The following is a 17,275-nucleotide window of genomic DNA, read 5'->3' on the forward strand; positions in this document are numbered from 1 at the left end:
AATATTTAGCGGCTGTCCCCTAGCTATCAGTTATCTTTTTTCCCATCAATCATATCTTTTTTTACTCTTTCCTTATTTTATTTCATATCTTTTTTTGATGCTGACGGCAGGACTCCTAATCACAAAGCAAACAAACATGCTTGTCCATTACTCAAGTCTTATATGTCCATAAGGCACTTCGCAGTTACGGAATTTGGACAACCCACTGAATATATACACGCAGCGTGTGTGTTCGTGCTTTAGGGTGCATACCCTTATACAATAGGCTGTGAACGCCTATGAGGCAGACTGACAGTCTTTAAAGGGGTCTGCTGCTCACTGGGAAAGGTTTAGTGGGGGCATCTATTTAAGTACGAGGAGATAAAGAAGCTGGAGAACAGGCTGGTAGTTAGCTGACAGTTACACAAGCAAATAGTTTAGCTAATCCTGATTGAGTGCAGTCTAGCAGATTTCCTTGTTTGAGTGAAGATGTTGGGAGCATCAGCTCAAGAGTTCCTGCACTACTGGAAGCTTTTCCTTACAATAGCCAGGGGGAAACAGTCCCTCTAGTATGGGATCAAGAATGTAAAGAAGACTAGACCGATTGTGGTGGTAAGGGACTATTACTAAGAGATTAGATACAGTAATCTGCCGTTTTGGTCGTCTCAACTAGATGAAACACACATCTAGGCAGTTGACTTTAATGGTTACACATTGTTTAAGGATAGAAAAAATTGGGAAGGGGGAGATCTATGTTTGTCAACAATAAGCTAAAGTCAGATATTATGCAACACAATAAGCTATAAAAAAAGGAAAAGGTATCAAAAATAGATACCATAAAGAAACGTTTTGGAAAAATCAATAGATTAACTGGGGGGAGGTAAGGAGACACATAATCGGGTAGACAAAGGAAATGAGACACGTGGAGGGGCTGGGGGATAGAATGAGACACATGGAGGGGCTGGGGGATGGAACAAGACACATGGAGGTGCTGGTGGAGGAATGAGACACATGAAGGAGCTGAGGGGAAGAATGAGACACATAGAATGTGACAGCAGATAAGAACCATTTGGCCCATCTAATCTGCCGAATTTTCTAAATACTTTCCTTAGTCCCTGGCCTTATTTTACATATAGGATAGCCTTTATACATGTGCAATTTGTTTCGGTCCAAATATGAATTTGGACGAATTGCGGGCAATTCGGACATTCGGTTACTTGGTGGATTAAGTAACCACTCAGAGAGTTATGAGTCAAATTACACAGAGTGGGAAAATTCCAAAGAACTTTCCCACGCTGTGTAAAATGACACAGAGCACTCTGATTGGTGGATTTCAAACCAACCAATCAGAGTGCTGTGACAGGTAAATGTAGAGACTTACCTGTCAGTCTCTTTATTTACCTGTCAGAGCACTCTGATTGGATGGCTTAAACCCACCAATCAGAGTGCTCTGAGCCTAATTGCAGGGCGGGGCAAAGCTTTATAAGCCTTCCCCTGCCCTGCAGAGCTCAGTCTGCGCGGAGCCCTCGCCGGGTGAAGATGGATTATTTTTTGCCCTTTTTTTTTAAAAAACAATTTTATTGCGTCGGTTATTATGGATTTTTATTTGGGCTTTTTTGGGGCTGAAAAAAAGAAGATTTTAGAAGAAAGAAAACATCGAATGGTAAGTTTTATTTTTTTTACAGGTACTTAGTTAAAGGTCCCCCCCTCATAATTTTTAGGGTGAGGGGGGTAGGTAGGGGGTTCATTTTTTGGGGGGGGAGGGGGTGACTAGTGGTTTGGGGACCCCTAGTCACCCGCCGCTCAGAGGTCCCGAGGTGCCGAAGTCCCGAAGTACTGAAGTGCCGAAGTTGCCAAATTTCCGAATTGTCGAAGTGCCGAAGTTCCGAAGTGCTGAAGTTCCGAAGTGCTGAAGTGCCGAAGTTCTGAAGTTGCCGAAGTTCCGAAGTGTTGAAGTGCCAAATTGCTGAAGTCCCGAATTACAAAAGTCCCAAATGTTGGAATGCCGAACTGAACCGAAAATTTTCCCCATACAAATGCTTAATAGCATTATGCCTTATATGTTAACCTCTATCACATCAGCAGGAAGGCTAATTCATGCATCCACTATCTTCTCAGTAAAGTAGTACTTCCTAATATTATTTTTAAAATATTTGCCCCTCAGATTTAAGCCTATGTCCTTTTGTTGTGGTAGTTTTTCTTCATTTAAATACAGTCTTCTCGTTTACTGTATGGATTCCCTTTATGTGTTTAAGTGTTTCTATCATATCCCCCTGTCTTATTTTTTCCTAAATGGTATTGAGTGAGGGAAAACAACACATGAGAAGGATTTGGAAATCGTTATATTTAGGCAAACAAGACAACAATGTCCAAAAATAACATTATTTTATTATATGCAAATTTTGCCCTTCTTTTGGATTGTCTGGAGATCTATTCATACAGAGGACTATACATAGGACACAAGATCACCTATTTAGACTGAAAGAAAGGAGAATTAGTCTAAAGCAAAGGAAAAGGTTCCTTACTGTAAGAACAATTAGAGTGTAGAGTTCCTGAAGAGGTGATTTTATCAGTGTCTGTACAGACTTTTAAACACTAACTAAATGAATACTTGCCAAAGAGTAATATTCAGTAATATGATATATAACATGTGGGCTAACCGTTTCTTGATGAAAGGATAGATCTGCCATTCTGGGGTCAAGAAGATTTGTTTTTGTTGCAAAGTTGGAAAGCACTTTAAACTTAAGTTTGTTTAGTTTTTTTTCCTTCTTTTGAATCAACAGCAGAAACAGATGTGAGAAAGACTGATGGTGAAATTTCAGTCTATATTACTATGTAACAGGTAGAGATGGAAAAGCATTTGGACAGCCAAATGTAATGCCTGTATAACATATAACGTGGAACATATTTTAGGCCAAGAAGATGTTTTTGAAAGCAGTTAATAGAGTGGCCATCTTTACTATGATTATTTTACAAGTTCTCCTCCCCTTTACCTCTGATGATGACTTGCAACCCTTTAACCTAAATTACAGGTTTTCTAAAAGTACTAAATATAGAGTGGAGGTCACAGGTAAGGGTTATAATGTACATAATAAAGTAATTGATGTTTTTGAAAAATCTGTCCTGATGGATAGTACCAGCTCTGGAACATCAGACACATCAACTCTGGCAAGTCATCCTTCAATTAATTAGACAGCTGTTGGCAGCATTGATTCTTCTTTTTAACTAAGGGCAAACACAGGCAGTAGTACGCTAGACCAGAATCAAGCTCACAGATTCCAGTTAAGTTGAACAAGAGGCAAACAATTAAGAATAATCCATGGGCTGCTGATTACTGAAAAAATATAGCATGCATCATGTGATTTCCTAGTACAAGACTGATAGGGAATATGACTGGCAATACAGAGGTCCCAATTATATTACAACCAAGATGCATGTGAATGGTCACAATAGTGATACCAGTGGCACTTGCAAAGTAAATCCAAGCCATGTGCATTCATCTGGTTCATTTGTGTGCTAAACCGAGAATTAGGTGCCATCATTGTAATAAACTTTTTCTTTGCTGTAGATGAAATCTCCTTTCAGCATGTCTCAGTTGAATACCTATTTTCTTTTGTATAGTCATGTTAATGAATTGATCAACAGGGAACTATTTGCATTAGTACTGTATGTTTGTATGTTATATTGTCACTAAGATATCCTTTTTGATAATGTAAAGACATGTAACATTTCTAGTTTTTCTACATGACTAAAATCTTCAGTCTGGGAAGGAGGTTCAAAACAGGGCAAACCCTAGAATATATCTGTTTTGAACCTCATCTTCCCCTTTCTTGCCTAGTCTTTAAGTTTTTCAAATCCTATGTGGATAACATATTGCATCACCTACTTTAATGTTATGTGCAAACAGATCATATCAAACATATCATAAACAAAAAGAAGACCCAGAATAGAATCCAGAAGTTTTCCAATTTCCACTTTTGTCTAATATTTTGTCTAATGTGGGAATCTTCAATTACAATCCACACTGTGTGTGTTCTATATTTAAGTTAAATTAAAGCACAGACTGTTTCCGCTTTGAATTTGAACTATAACTTTCTCTGTGGAAGAAGATTCAGCTCTTTTGTAAAATCCAAGTAGATCACAATTCTATAAAATTGTATTTAATGATCTCTATATTACTTGACAGGAACCAATCATGCCTAGGGGGCTTATCTTCTTTTTTTTTTGCAATTTACTCTTTATTCTTTTACCACATAAAAAACAAAACAACAAAAACAAAACAAAAGGAAAAAAAAATAATAAAAAAAATAAAAAAAAACAAAAATAAAAAAATAAAAAAAATTACGTAAATAAAAAGGGATACAAAAAGCAAAAAGGGAGGGTACATAGAAATATTAACCCTGTTATCATAATTCAGATCCCAAAGAATTCTGTTATCAGAGAGACAATATTATCATAGTGCATATCGTAAAGTATAGTCTTGTGTTATACTTCTACTAAAATTAGCTTATTTAATATTGACATGTTTAACATTTGGAAAAGAGATTCCTGATCTTCTGTCTCTGCTTCTGCTTAAGTATCTATTACAGCCTTGGTTTAATAGCTCTACTTCTATTATAGGAGGAAAAAAAAAAAAAAAAAAGGGGGGGGGAGATAAATAAATAAATAAAATAAACAAACACATTTTGGCAATTATATTGTTGTTTTTCCTTTCTTATCTTTTTAAATGTTTCTATTTACATCCATTTGCTATGTTACCCGCTATTATTCTATTTTTTTTATTTTGCACAGATATCGTTTCCCTGCTTCCTTTCCCTATTGATAGTGAATAAGATTGTCGAGTTAGAAATTAAAAAAAAAAAAAAAAAAAAAAAAAAATAGGAACTAAATAAAGCCTTATCCGAAACCAGTAAGTCTCGTTTCTCTCCGTATACTAGTTCTTATTATTAGATTCCAGGTAGGTTTGCCACATTTGAGCTATTTGTGGGCTCAGTTTCCCTATTTTTCTTTGGTTCCACATTAGTAATTCAAATTCTACTGTTGTCGACATTGCTTCCTCAATTTCTTGTAGTGAAGGTAGATCTTTTGACTTCCAATATCTAGCTATTAATATAGACCCTGTGCCCAGTAAAAGAAATATCATTTTCTTGATTATTTTAGTGGTGTTTATTGGGAGTGATCGCAGCAGTATTGTTTTTGGGTCGTGAGGTATTTGCTGATTTGTGGTTTGTTTTACTATTTTTCCAATCTTCTTCCAGAATATATTCACCTCTTTACATGTCCACCAGACATGCAACATGGTGCCTCTGTCTGTGTCGCAGCGCCAACACCTGTCTGTTGAGTCCGGGAAGATAGTGTGCAGGCGAGCTGGAACCATGTACCACCTGTACATTATCTTCCTTGTTACTTCTAGATGCGCAGTGCTAGTAGTTAATCCAGAATGTGCGTTAAAAATATGTTCCCATTCCTTTATTGGAATATTCTGTTCGAGATCTTCTTGCCAATATTTCATAAATTTCCAGTCTGCTTTATCCGCTGGATTGGCTAATGTTTGATAGCATAAAGACAATGATTTTTTCGGAGGGCTTAATGATAAGCATTTCTCTTCAAACTTTGATATAGAAGATTGCAACATATCTGTTCTTACTTGAACCTTTTCTGTATCTAGAATCGCTTTACTTTGGAGATATGCGAATGTATAGCTTGCTGGTAAAGAAAACTCTTTTTGTAGAGTCGAAAATGATTTTAAACCTTCTGTGGTACATAAATGGAACAGATGTGTAATTCCTGCCTTTTCCCATTTCTGGTATGGAAACGTTCCATTACAAAAATATAAGGTTTGGATTGGAGTCGCTAAGGCCCATGGGTTAGCTGTGCACAGTTTATCTCTGTAAGTATCCCAGGTTTTCAATAGATGTTTAGTGGAGGGCAGCATATTAGGATTCATTTGACGTAGTTGTTGAGGCTTCCATAAAAGTGTCGAAAGATCTTGTGAGCCACAATAGTTATTTTCTATTGCCACCCATTGAGGAGTATAGTTGGTTGAATGAACACTGATAACGTTCATAAGTATTGAAGAGTAATAATATGCTTTTATATTTGGTATCCCCATTCCTCCCTTCTCCAGGTTTCTCATCAGTAATGTTTTAGGCATTCGCGGATGTTTATTACCCCAGCTAAAGCGAACCATAGCAGCTTGCATAGCTGTTATATATTTTTGTGGGAGTATTAAATTCAGCGATCTGAAGTAATATAGTATCTTAGGTAATATTGACATTTTAAGTGCTGATATTTTCCCCACCCAAGATAAGAACAAATTCTTCCAGGATTTTAACTGACTATCAATTTCCTTCAATAGCTTCGTGTAGTTAACTGGTAGGAGATCTTTTTCTTTTTTGGTGATTCTGATTCCTAAGAATATTAAATGGTCTTCCCTCCAATCATAAGAGAAACTTATTTTCAATCTTTCATCTGTTAATTTGGTTGTATTAAAGCCCATTGCTTGAGTTTTTGTCATATTTAATTTATAATATGATTGTTGACTGTAATGCTGCAGTTCTTTATGCAATGAGGGAAGAGATATAAATGGTTGGGTAATTGTTAAAAGAATGTCATCAGCAAATAAACTAAGTTTATATTCCTTATGACCAACTAATATCCCATGTATATTCTCATTGTTTCTTATAGATATAGCCAGAGGTTCTAGGGCCAGTACGTAAAGAAAAGGTGACAGTGGGCACCCCTGGCGGGTCCCGTTAGTAATGCTAAAAGTCTTTGACTTGAATCCTGAGTAGAGTACTGCTGCCGTTGGTGTATTATAGAGTGCTTCTACTGCTGAAATAAATCCGGGTGGGAATCCATAGGCCAATAGTGTTTCATGTAAAAAATTCCAGTTTAACCTATCGAATGCCTTTTCGGCATCTAATGATAGCATAATGCTTTCCTGCTTAGTAATCTGTAATATTTTATATAAATTTAACACCTTTCTCGTATTATCTTGTCCTTGTCTACCGGCCACAAATCCTACCTGATCCGAATGTATTAGTGTTGGTATAATGTCCTTTAATCGTTCTGCCAAGATCTTGGCATAGAGTTTTGCATCTGTATTTAATAAAGATATAGGTCTGAAATTCTGGCAGGATGATGTGGACTTCCCTGGTTTAGGAATAGTAATGACATGGCCAGACAGGACCTCAGGCGGGAAGGTGCCCTTCTTTTGAACGCTATTGTAAAAGCTAGTAAGAGCTGGAGCTAGTTCTTTCTTGAATATATTATAATATATGTTGGTGAAGCCATCCGGCCCTGGGGCTTTTTCCTTCGGCATCTTGTCTATTTGCTGGAGGACTTCTTCTGTAGTGATAGGTGAACAAAGCATATCTGATTGAGTTACCTCTATTTTTGGGAAAATAATCTTAGACAAATAAGAACGAATAGATGTTGACGTAGGTGTTAGCTGTGAGTTTTGATCTTTTAAATTATAAAGTGATTTATAGTAATGAGCAAAAGCATTGCATATTTGTACGGGTTGCATAACTTTATGACCCAGATGTGTATTGATAAAAGGAATTCGTGTCTGGGCCTGCTTATTTCGTATTCTTTGCGCTAGCACTTTTGTAGCCTTATTTCCTAATGAGTATGACGTTGCTCGAAGTTTTTTCAATGCTAAACTAGCTTTCTTGAGTTGGATTGTTTTAATGTCTTGTTGGACAGCCTTTAATTGTTGTTGTAGAACTTGGGTGGGGCTTATTTGATTAATTCTATGAATATCTTGCAGTTTCCTTAATGAATTAATTAATGTTTTATAGTTTGTTTTCTTTATATACGATGCTCTACTCACTAGTATGCCCCGAATTACGGCCTTATGCGCCAACCAAAGTGTCATCGGGTTTGTGCCTTCATTGTCGTTGTGCTCAAAGTATTGCTGTATTTCATTCCGTAGTTTGTCGTTAAATGTGGGATCATTTAGCAGTTGTTCATTTAATCTCCATGGGCTTTTGTCTTTGTATTGGTATGAGTCTAACAGGGTTAATGTCACTGGGTTGTGATCTGATTGTACTGTAACTCCTATCTCACAGCCTTTAACCAATTCCAAATGTGTGCTAAGCATAAGATATCCATCTATTCGTGAGTAGGTGTTGTATACTTGTGAGTGGTGTGTATATTCCCGATCTTCCGGATGAATCGTTCTCCATATATCGTATAAACCGTATGAAGCTATTGTTTTGTTAAGGGATGTACATTGCTTTTGCAAGGATTTTTTCCTTTTGTGTGAATGTAGGGCAGTTGAATCTGCGCTCGGTTCCATTATATGATTAAAGTCCCCACATATTATCAAAATTCCTGTTTGTACTTTCTCAATTTTTTCCAGGAGAGTTGCCATATACCTTGCCTGGTTTTTGTTTGGGAAATAGCAATTCACTATTGTGTAGGTGGTTTTATTTAGTATACAGACAAGGATAATAAATCTGCCTTGCTCATCTAATTGAACAGATATTTGATCAAAAGCCAATGCTTGGCTCACTAATATTGACACTCCTTTGCTTTTAGTTGAAGATGTGGCATGATATTGATGCGGAAAATTTTTCGCATTTATTGTAGGATTGGATCTATGTTTAAAATGTGTCTCTTGGAGACATATTATATCCGCCTGTATGCTTCGTAATTCTTTCAATAGGGTATATCGCTTATGAGGTATATTTAAACCTCTGATATTGTGCGTATAAAACTTCATTATGCAGATGTTTGCCGCATACAATCAAAATTATTTAAGTGTGCTAGCCAAAAGGAAAAAAAAAAAAAAAAAAAAAAAAAAAAAAAAGGGGGGGGGGGGGAACAAAAAAAAAACAAAAAAAAAAAAACTAACAAATGACCCAGTTGGTCAACTATACTGATATGTGCCCTATTATTGGCACTTCTTCGTTGGGGGAAAATATAAACGGATCCGGTATTGCCGTAAGCAGTCCCGGGCCTAATTAAATCGCCAAATTCACATTGGAAGTATCTTAATAAAAAGCGCACAAGATAAAGACCTAAAATAAAACCATGAGATAAAACCATAAAATAAAGAGGGGGGAGAAAAAAAAAAAAAAAAAAGGAGAAAAGAGAAAAAAAGATGCTTTCCATAAGACTATATAATAAGCTATTGTAGCACATATTAGAGAGATAAGCACCTAAAGCCGAGACAGAAGAATTATTATGCTTTACTTAAGACAATATTATAACCTATTATTACACATATGTTCTAGCTTATCCTAGACCTTAATATTTTTACCTTATAGAATTTTTTGCATTGATCTTATTTAATACCAATCGTTAGTACGCTCTAAACCTTAAATAAGGATTATTCTGTATTGATAAGTACATATGTACGTGTCTTACTTAGTTCCTTTTCTTTTTAAAATAATAAGCTTTTAATATTAATGCGGCTATTTTTAATTACTATTTCTAAATTATGTAATTAGTTAATTGATTGCTTTAACGTATCTTATTGAATAAATCCTATAGAATAATGATAGGATATAGAGTAATGATCTCTAATACGCCCATATCCTAAATAAAAATTATTCTATTTTGAAAAGCTAATCTGTATCTTATCTATTTTCTTTAATTTTTCCCCTTTTTTTTCCCCTTCCTTCCTTCTCTCCCTTTCCTTTTTTAGTAATTAGCTTTAATTGTAAGATAATGCTTGTCTATAGCATATAACAGAGAGGCACGCACAAAAAAATAGAGACAGAAAGAATATTATGCCTCCATAAAACAATATTATAAACTATTGTAACGCATATATTCTATTTTATACATTAAACCATTAAACCTTAATAGATATACCTTATAGCATCTTTTGCTTAAATCTTACAGAGTACTAAACTCTAATACGCTCTAGGCCTTAAATAAGGATTATTCTATATTAAAAAGTAATATGTATCTTACTTAATTCTTTAATTCTTAAAATAATTAACTTATAACAATAATTAGGCAATTTTTTTGTTTTTGTTATCTTCTTTAACATTATTTTATTGAACATTACAAAGACAGCCAACAATATATTTTCTGTTACGTTTTTGTAAAACACACTTAAAAAATATGCTGCCATTGTGTTATGTTTCTGGGCTTTATGAACCATCAACCCTAAGTTTTGTAACATACGCTTTAAAGTTGGTACCATTCCTGGTGTATTATCTGCAGCTATTACTAACCACCAACCATATTTTGGCTGCCAAGAGACCAACATTTCCATTCTATGCTTATTCTTTATCAATATCGTTTAAAACCTATGTCATGTTTTCTGTGGCTATCAGTTTTCTATTTTACAATTTACCCATCTGTTCACTTTTCACTGTTTGATAAAATATTCTGTTTTATATATCATTTAGACTCTTATCACCCATCTTAAATATTTATAAACCAATTTTTTCCCGTTTCATTTTCTGATAACTTTTAAGTAGTTAAATTTATACCAGCCCCCAGAAAATTACAAGATAACTGTAATTTTAGTTGTACTGAAGAGATAACAATTTTATAGCTGAAAAGAGACATGCTGTTGATCCAAAAGATGGCAAAAAAACAGTTTGAAACGCTTCCAATTTTGCAACAAATTAGGAAAAAAAATCCTTCTTGACCCCAGTATGGCAGTCAGATATCCCATGGGATCAAGAAGCTATTACCCTACTAATTAAAAATGATATCCCTGAATATTATGTTTTTTCAGGTATATATCCAATTGCTGTTTTAACATCAGTATAGACTCTGATAAAAACCACCTCATCATGAAGAGAATTTCACATCCTTAATGATCTTAATGTAAAAAAAACCTTTTCTTTGCTGAAGACTAAATATCCTTTCCTCTAATCTAAATACGTTACTATGAGTTTTATGTATAGTGCTGTTTATGAACAGATTTCCAGACAATGGTTTGTATTGACCCAAATATATTTGTATAATGCTATCATATCCCCTCTGAGGAGCCATTTTTCCAAACTAAAGAGATTTAAATTTGTCAACCTTTCTTCATAACTAAAATACTCCATTCCTTTTATCAGTTGTTATCTGTTTCTCTTCTTCCCCTTCCCCTTCTGTGTGTCTCCTCCTCTCAGCCCTTCTGTGTGCCTCTTTGTTCCCCCAGCCATATTGTGTGCCTCTTTGTCCCCACAGCCCTTTTGTGTTTCTATTTTCTCCCCAACCCTTTTGTGAGACAGCCACTAGAGGCTGGATTAACCCTCAGTGAAACATAACAGTTTCTCTGAAACTGCTATGCTTTGAGCTGCAGGGTTAAAACTAGAGGGACCTGACACCCAGACCACTTCATTGAGCGGTTGTGATCTGGGTGTCTGTAGTGGTCCTTTAAGTGTGTGTGCATCTGCATGCACTGGCGTACATACCGCGGTCGCAGCCCTGCAACCAGATGCCCGCCACTATGTGTTGCTGCCCCGGCCCGCGCAGAGTAAGCGTGAGGGGGGGACCCCACGGATCAATTTTCGCACCGGTGCCCCGTGGGTCATGTGTACGCCACTGGACCATATCTTATTCCTTTTTAGCTGTTCTCAGATAGAACATACTACCCTATTATTCCTTTTTTTTTCTCTCTGTTGTTTCATATGGATTCCACTGCTGAACATACTCCCATTGAGGAATCACGCAGACATTCTGTTGGACAAGCACTATTAGCAAGTGTGTTTCCATACTATAACTTTGGACTTTTATATATTGGACTTTCTTTTTGCTCCTCTTGGGACTTAATAATATATATATATATACATGTGTGTACTATATTATAGCTTCCTAATTGTTTCTATTTATTTGCTTATTCTATATTTCTCCATATTGTGGCACTACCCCTAACTTCCTCTGTTTTTCTGATTCCTGTACCCGGCTGGACTGAGAGGGTATGCTCTCTCAGTGACCTGCTGGTACTATAAAAGCTTATTCTTTCATATTTATTTTTATACTTATTTTAATAAAGAAATTTTTTTTTACTCTACAATCTTGAGTCTGACTCCATCATCTTCAGAACTACAGGAGTGGTTTTACCCCCCATCTACATCAGGGGAGGCACCCTTGTGCGATTTTCATTCATCCTTCTAGTGAGTGATATTCTACATAGCACATTTACACTCATTTAACAGTGTTACACTATTATTTGTTTTCTATTCATATTGTAGATCTGCAGCTGTATAGTCCTTTGTTTGTATGCATATGGTATTTAAAGGGATAATTGCTGGGATAATCCTGGAGGAAGCTGTCATCACTATCCATTCAGATAAGTGGTCTTTTTCACTTTCCTATTACATTTAGGTGTGAAGTGATTGTCTTTTCTTGTATATAGTCTCTCTCAGTGACCTGCTGGGTTACTTGTATCTTGCGCTCCCCGGGCCAGTTTGCCCTAAGGTGGCCACCTGTGCTGCCTTATAGACCTGCCGGCTCTGTCTACCCCCCCGCAACAGCCCCTATTACTACACTACAGCCCATGTCCCCCCTCAAAGCACTTGTGCACCTACTACAGCATCTAACTCCTCAATTTTATTAACGACCCGGAGGCTCCTATTATGCTGCACTGTTTCTTTAATTTCCTCAGCAGCAAAGAAAAAACTATTGAGAAAACAGGTATAAACATCATAATGACAATGTCTGCCTAGTAACATGACCATCCAATCAGTGACATCCTTCTCCTAATGTAGGTGGAGCATCGATGACCATTTCCTCTTTCTTTGCTGCTCCCTCAGATAAGTAGACCTCTCACAGTTTTCTGACTATGGGATCCTCTTATATTTATTTGATATATTATGCTAATTGTATTTCTGTTTAATTCTATGTTACATTTCTATCATTATACCTGACTGTGTGACACCTGCTTTATACCTTTAAGATTTTACACTTCTGTATTGTGGTTTTGTATCTTTAAGGTTTTTAACCTCTTCACTAATGTGATTGAGATCCTTTTGGCTCTATCCTAATGTTCTCTAAACTTAAATACTGTCCCTAGGACTCTGCAAGTCCTGGGGAGGTTTCCCTGCAAGCACTGCCGCTTTCACGGCTATTGGGACCGTGCCTGCGCAAATGCGGCGGCCATCTTGCAGTCCGGCTGCTTTGTCCACGGTCGGATAACATTCAGAATGCGGACTTAGTCGCGTCCACCTTGCCCCAAGCGCGGCAGTTTCCTCTCACCATAGCGCCGTGATATCACAGTTTTAAAATAGCATAATAGGAGCCTCCGGATCTTTAAAGGACCACTATAGGCACCCAGACCACTTCAGCTCAATGAAGTGGTCTGGTTGCCAGGTCCAGCTAGGATTAACCTTTTTTTCTGTAAACATAGCAGTTTCAGAGAAACTGCTATGTTTACCTATAGGTTAATCCAGCCTCTAGTGGCTGTCTCATTGACAGCCGCTAGAGGGCTTCCGCGCTTCTCACTGTGATTTTCACAGTGAGAAGACACCAGCATCCATAGGAAAGCATTGATAATGCTTTCCTATGGACTGGCTGAATGTGCGCGCGGCTCTTGCCGCGCGTGAGCATTCAGCCGTTGACAGAAGAAGAGGGAGGAGAGGAGGAGGAGAGTTCCCCACCCGGGCTGGAGTAAGAGGTAAGTTTAACCCCTTCCACCCCATAGAGCCCGGCAGGAGGGTGGCCCTGAGAGTGGGGGCACCCTCAGGGCACTATAGTGCCAGGAAAACGAGTATGTTTTCCTGGCACTATAGTGGTCCTTTAATAAAATTCAAGGATTTTACTATTATCATGACGGAAAGTCATGATTTTATTAAAGACACGGAGGCGAGTATTATCCCACCCCCCCGCCCTTGGACGGCTCGAATGTGGGACGAGGTAAGTTACAGACCTCTCCATGGTATGTTCAATTTGGTGGTATTGATGCCATCACATACCTACATTGCTTTAGGGCGTTATTTTATTATGGGACCTTATTTGTCAATGTTATCCTCAGATTGGTAGTTTCTTCTTACTACATTTATGAGTTATTGTCACTGTTTAGTCAGGTGTCTAGACCTCTATGTATGCTGGCAACCCATGATTTCAAGACATTACCATATTTTCTTGTTTCTTTTAGCGTGATTTGGTTGACAGACCACTTTGGATCACATGCCTTGTTCCGGCTCATTTGGTTTATTCGGTTTTCCTGTTCCGAGTTTGAGTTATTCTTCGGGATGGAAATAGTCATCAATGCTCCGCCTACTATAGGAGAAGGATGTCACTGATTGGATGGTCATGTTCTAGGCGGACATTGTCATTATGATGTTTATACCTGTTTTTTCAATTGTTTTTTCTTTGCTGCTGAGGGAATTAAAGAAAGAGTGCAGCATAATACTCGTCTCCGTGTCTTTAATAAAATCATGACTTTCCGTCATGATAATAGTAACATCCTTAAATTACAGCCCCTATCACCCCACTACAGCCCACTACCAGTGCCCATCCCAAGATTAGGTTCTGGATCTGCCCCTTGCACTGATAAGCAATTTGGGAACGAAGATGGCATTAATAAACTATGAGACACAGTTGGCACTGGATAGATGTATGGGGACTGTACTGGGAAGCTGAGTACAAAGATGCACCTGATTAGCTTTTTGGGGGTAAAGCTGGCACTGTAGGAAGTGGGTGACATGTTACCTGGTGAAGTTGGGGGCCCAAAGAGGTGGAGTGGTTTCCACATCCACCTGGGAGCACCAAAAATATTATTGCACCCAGGTGTCAGTGACCCCAGGATCACTTCTTGCCCAGGATGATGGATTTCCCAACTGAGTTAAAGCAGCTGTGTCACCCATGAAAATCTTTATAAAATGTTTATAAAGACTGTGTTGGCTTTCACTTAGACTACTTTGTCTTATGTATTTTTCCTATGCTTAGCAAGTTTGACAAAAGCGCAAATTAACTGCTGTCAAGCCCTCAACTGGAAAAAAGGCATTGTCTATGGAGGATCACGTGCATGCGCGAGAGTACAGCACTGACATCGGCTGTTCTGTTCTGGACCTACTAGCGTCCTCAGAACAGACCCGAAAGCCCTGTTCTCCCCCCCCTTGGACCGGTGGGGGTTATCCCGGTCCCCATTGGTGTAATCGTGTGGCTCACCCTGCAAAACCCTGACAAGCTACAACTCTGAAGGAAGACAGCCTGCTACCTAAAATGGCGGCACCACCAGGACCTACAGCGATTCACGCCTACCCACAGTCATCCACTACTGTGGACCCGCTCCTACAGGCATTCGACAGAATATGTGATCAATTCTGGCAGAAACTCAAAGACCAGGCCCATGCCACTACTCACATGGCCCAAACTGTGATACCTCGGATCAAATCTACAGACACAGCCCAGCATATTCCCCACGCAGCAGCACGGAGACGCAAGCAGCTGGCACACAAGCGCCGAAGTAACAGCACCTTGGTGCAGAAGTCGGGAGGACCGCAACCCTCGCAGCGCTCCCGGATAAGGGGCCACAGCACAAAACGACGACCAAATCCTGGTCCCTCATGCCGCCCCCAGCGGGTGAAGACATCCTCCACAGAGAGCCCTCAAGTCCCGAGTTCAGTCCCGGTGAGGGTCTGGAGCTGGAGAGGGGCACAACGGTGGATCATACCTGCAGACAAGTATAGAGACTTACCGAGCGGCACTCCGCTCTTGATACCCTGGGGCATAGGTTGAACTTGGCGTTAGGCTCATCGCATACACAATGTATAGAGCTTGGTTGCTTCATCTAAGTGTTGCTTCTAAGTGTCTGTGGTTGGAGATAGTCTGGAGAGTTTTACAGAAGCTTCAACTGTCTAAGAGTTGTGCTAAGAGTTTTCTTTTTTACTGTTACAGGTAAGATTCATCTGTAGGAAAAGGTTACTGATTGCACAAGGTTTGATTTCCTGTTGGTAATTATAAGGCATTTGATTAGATTAGTTAGCTACTTGCTATTGATTGCTGTGTAAATTAGCTATTGTTTGCTAATAAGCAGAGGCCTACCCAGGTGTTAAACATTCCTAGTGCGAGGTGATTTTAGGAGTATATAAGGGCTGTTGTCATTAGCTTGGCTAATAGAGCTTGGTTGCTTCATCTAAGTGTTGCTTCTAAGTGTCTGTGGTTGGAGATATTCTGGAGAGTTTTACAGAAGCTTCAACTGTCTAAGAGTTGTGCTAAGAGTTTTCTTTTTTACTGTTACAGGTAAGATTCATCTGTAGGAAAAGGTTACTGATTGCACAAGGTTTGATTTCCTGTTGGTAATTATAAGGCATTTGATTAGATTAGTTAGCTACTTGCTATTGATTGCTGTGTAAATTAGCTATTGTTTGCTAATAAGCAGAGGCCTACCCAGGTGTTAAACATTCCTAGTGGGAGGTGATTTTAGGAGTATATAAGGGCTGTTGTCATTAGCTTGGCTAATAGAGCTTGGTTGCTTCATCTAAGTGTTGCTTCTAAGTGTCTGTGGTTGGAGATATTCTGGAGAGTTTTACAGAAGCTTCAACTGTCTAAGAGTTGTGCTAAGAGTTTTCTTTTTTACTGTTACAGGTAAGATTCATCTGTAGGAAAAGGTTACTGATTGCACAAGGTTTGATTTCCTGTTGGTAATTATAAGGCATTTGATTAGATTAGTTAGCTACTTGCTATTGATTGCTGTGTAAATTAGCTATTGTTTGCTAATAAGCAGAGGCCTACCCAGGTGTTAAACATTCCTAGTGGGAGGTGATTTTAGGAGTATATAAGGGCTGTTGTCATTAGCTTGGCTAATAGAGCTTGGTTGCTTCATCTAAGTGTTGCTTCTAAGTGTCTGTGGTTGGAGATATTCTGGAGAGTGTTGCTTCTAAGTGTCTGTGGTTGGAGATATTCTGGAGAGTGTTGCTTCTAAGTGTCTGTGGTTGGAGATATTCTGGAGAGTGTTGCTTCTAAGTGTCTGTGGTTGGAGATATTCTGGAGAGTGTTGCTTCTAAGTGTCTGTGGTTGGAGATATTCTGGAGATAAACTGGAGGTAATCTGAGGTTTTCAGGAGGATAAATAAAAAGTTAAGATTCGTTTGATTTAAATAATTGATCTCATTGGAATGGCAGACTTAGTTCAGTGTAATAGTTGCTATGCATTTGTTTCGCGTTCCACTTTTTGGAGGTTTAGTTGTTGTCTAATCTGTAGACAGTTCTCTATCTTGCGGCAGGAGATTGTATTTTTGAAGTCTGAGATTTGTAAATTATCTGGTAAACAAACTCAGGCTGGAACTGCTGCAAAGCCACTGCCGCAGAGACATACTAGGAATGGCAGATGGATCACTGTAGGATCTGGTAGACTTAGAGTTGTGGATAAAAGGCATATTGCACAGTCT

Source organism: Pelobates fuscus, chromosome 1 (assembly GCF_036172605.1).
Source record: "Pelobates fuscus isolate aPelFus1 chromosome 1, aPelFus1.pri, whole genome shotgun sequence".
Classification (NCBI taxonomy): Eukaryota; Metazoa; Chordata; class Amphibia; order Anura; family Pelobatidae; genus Pelobates; species Pelobates fuscus.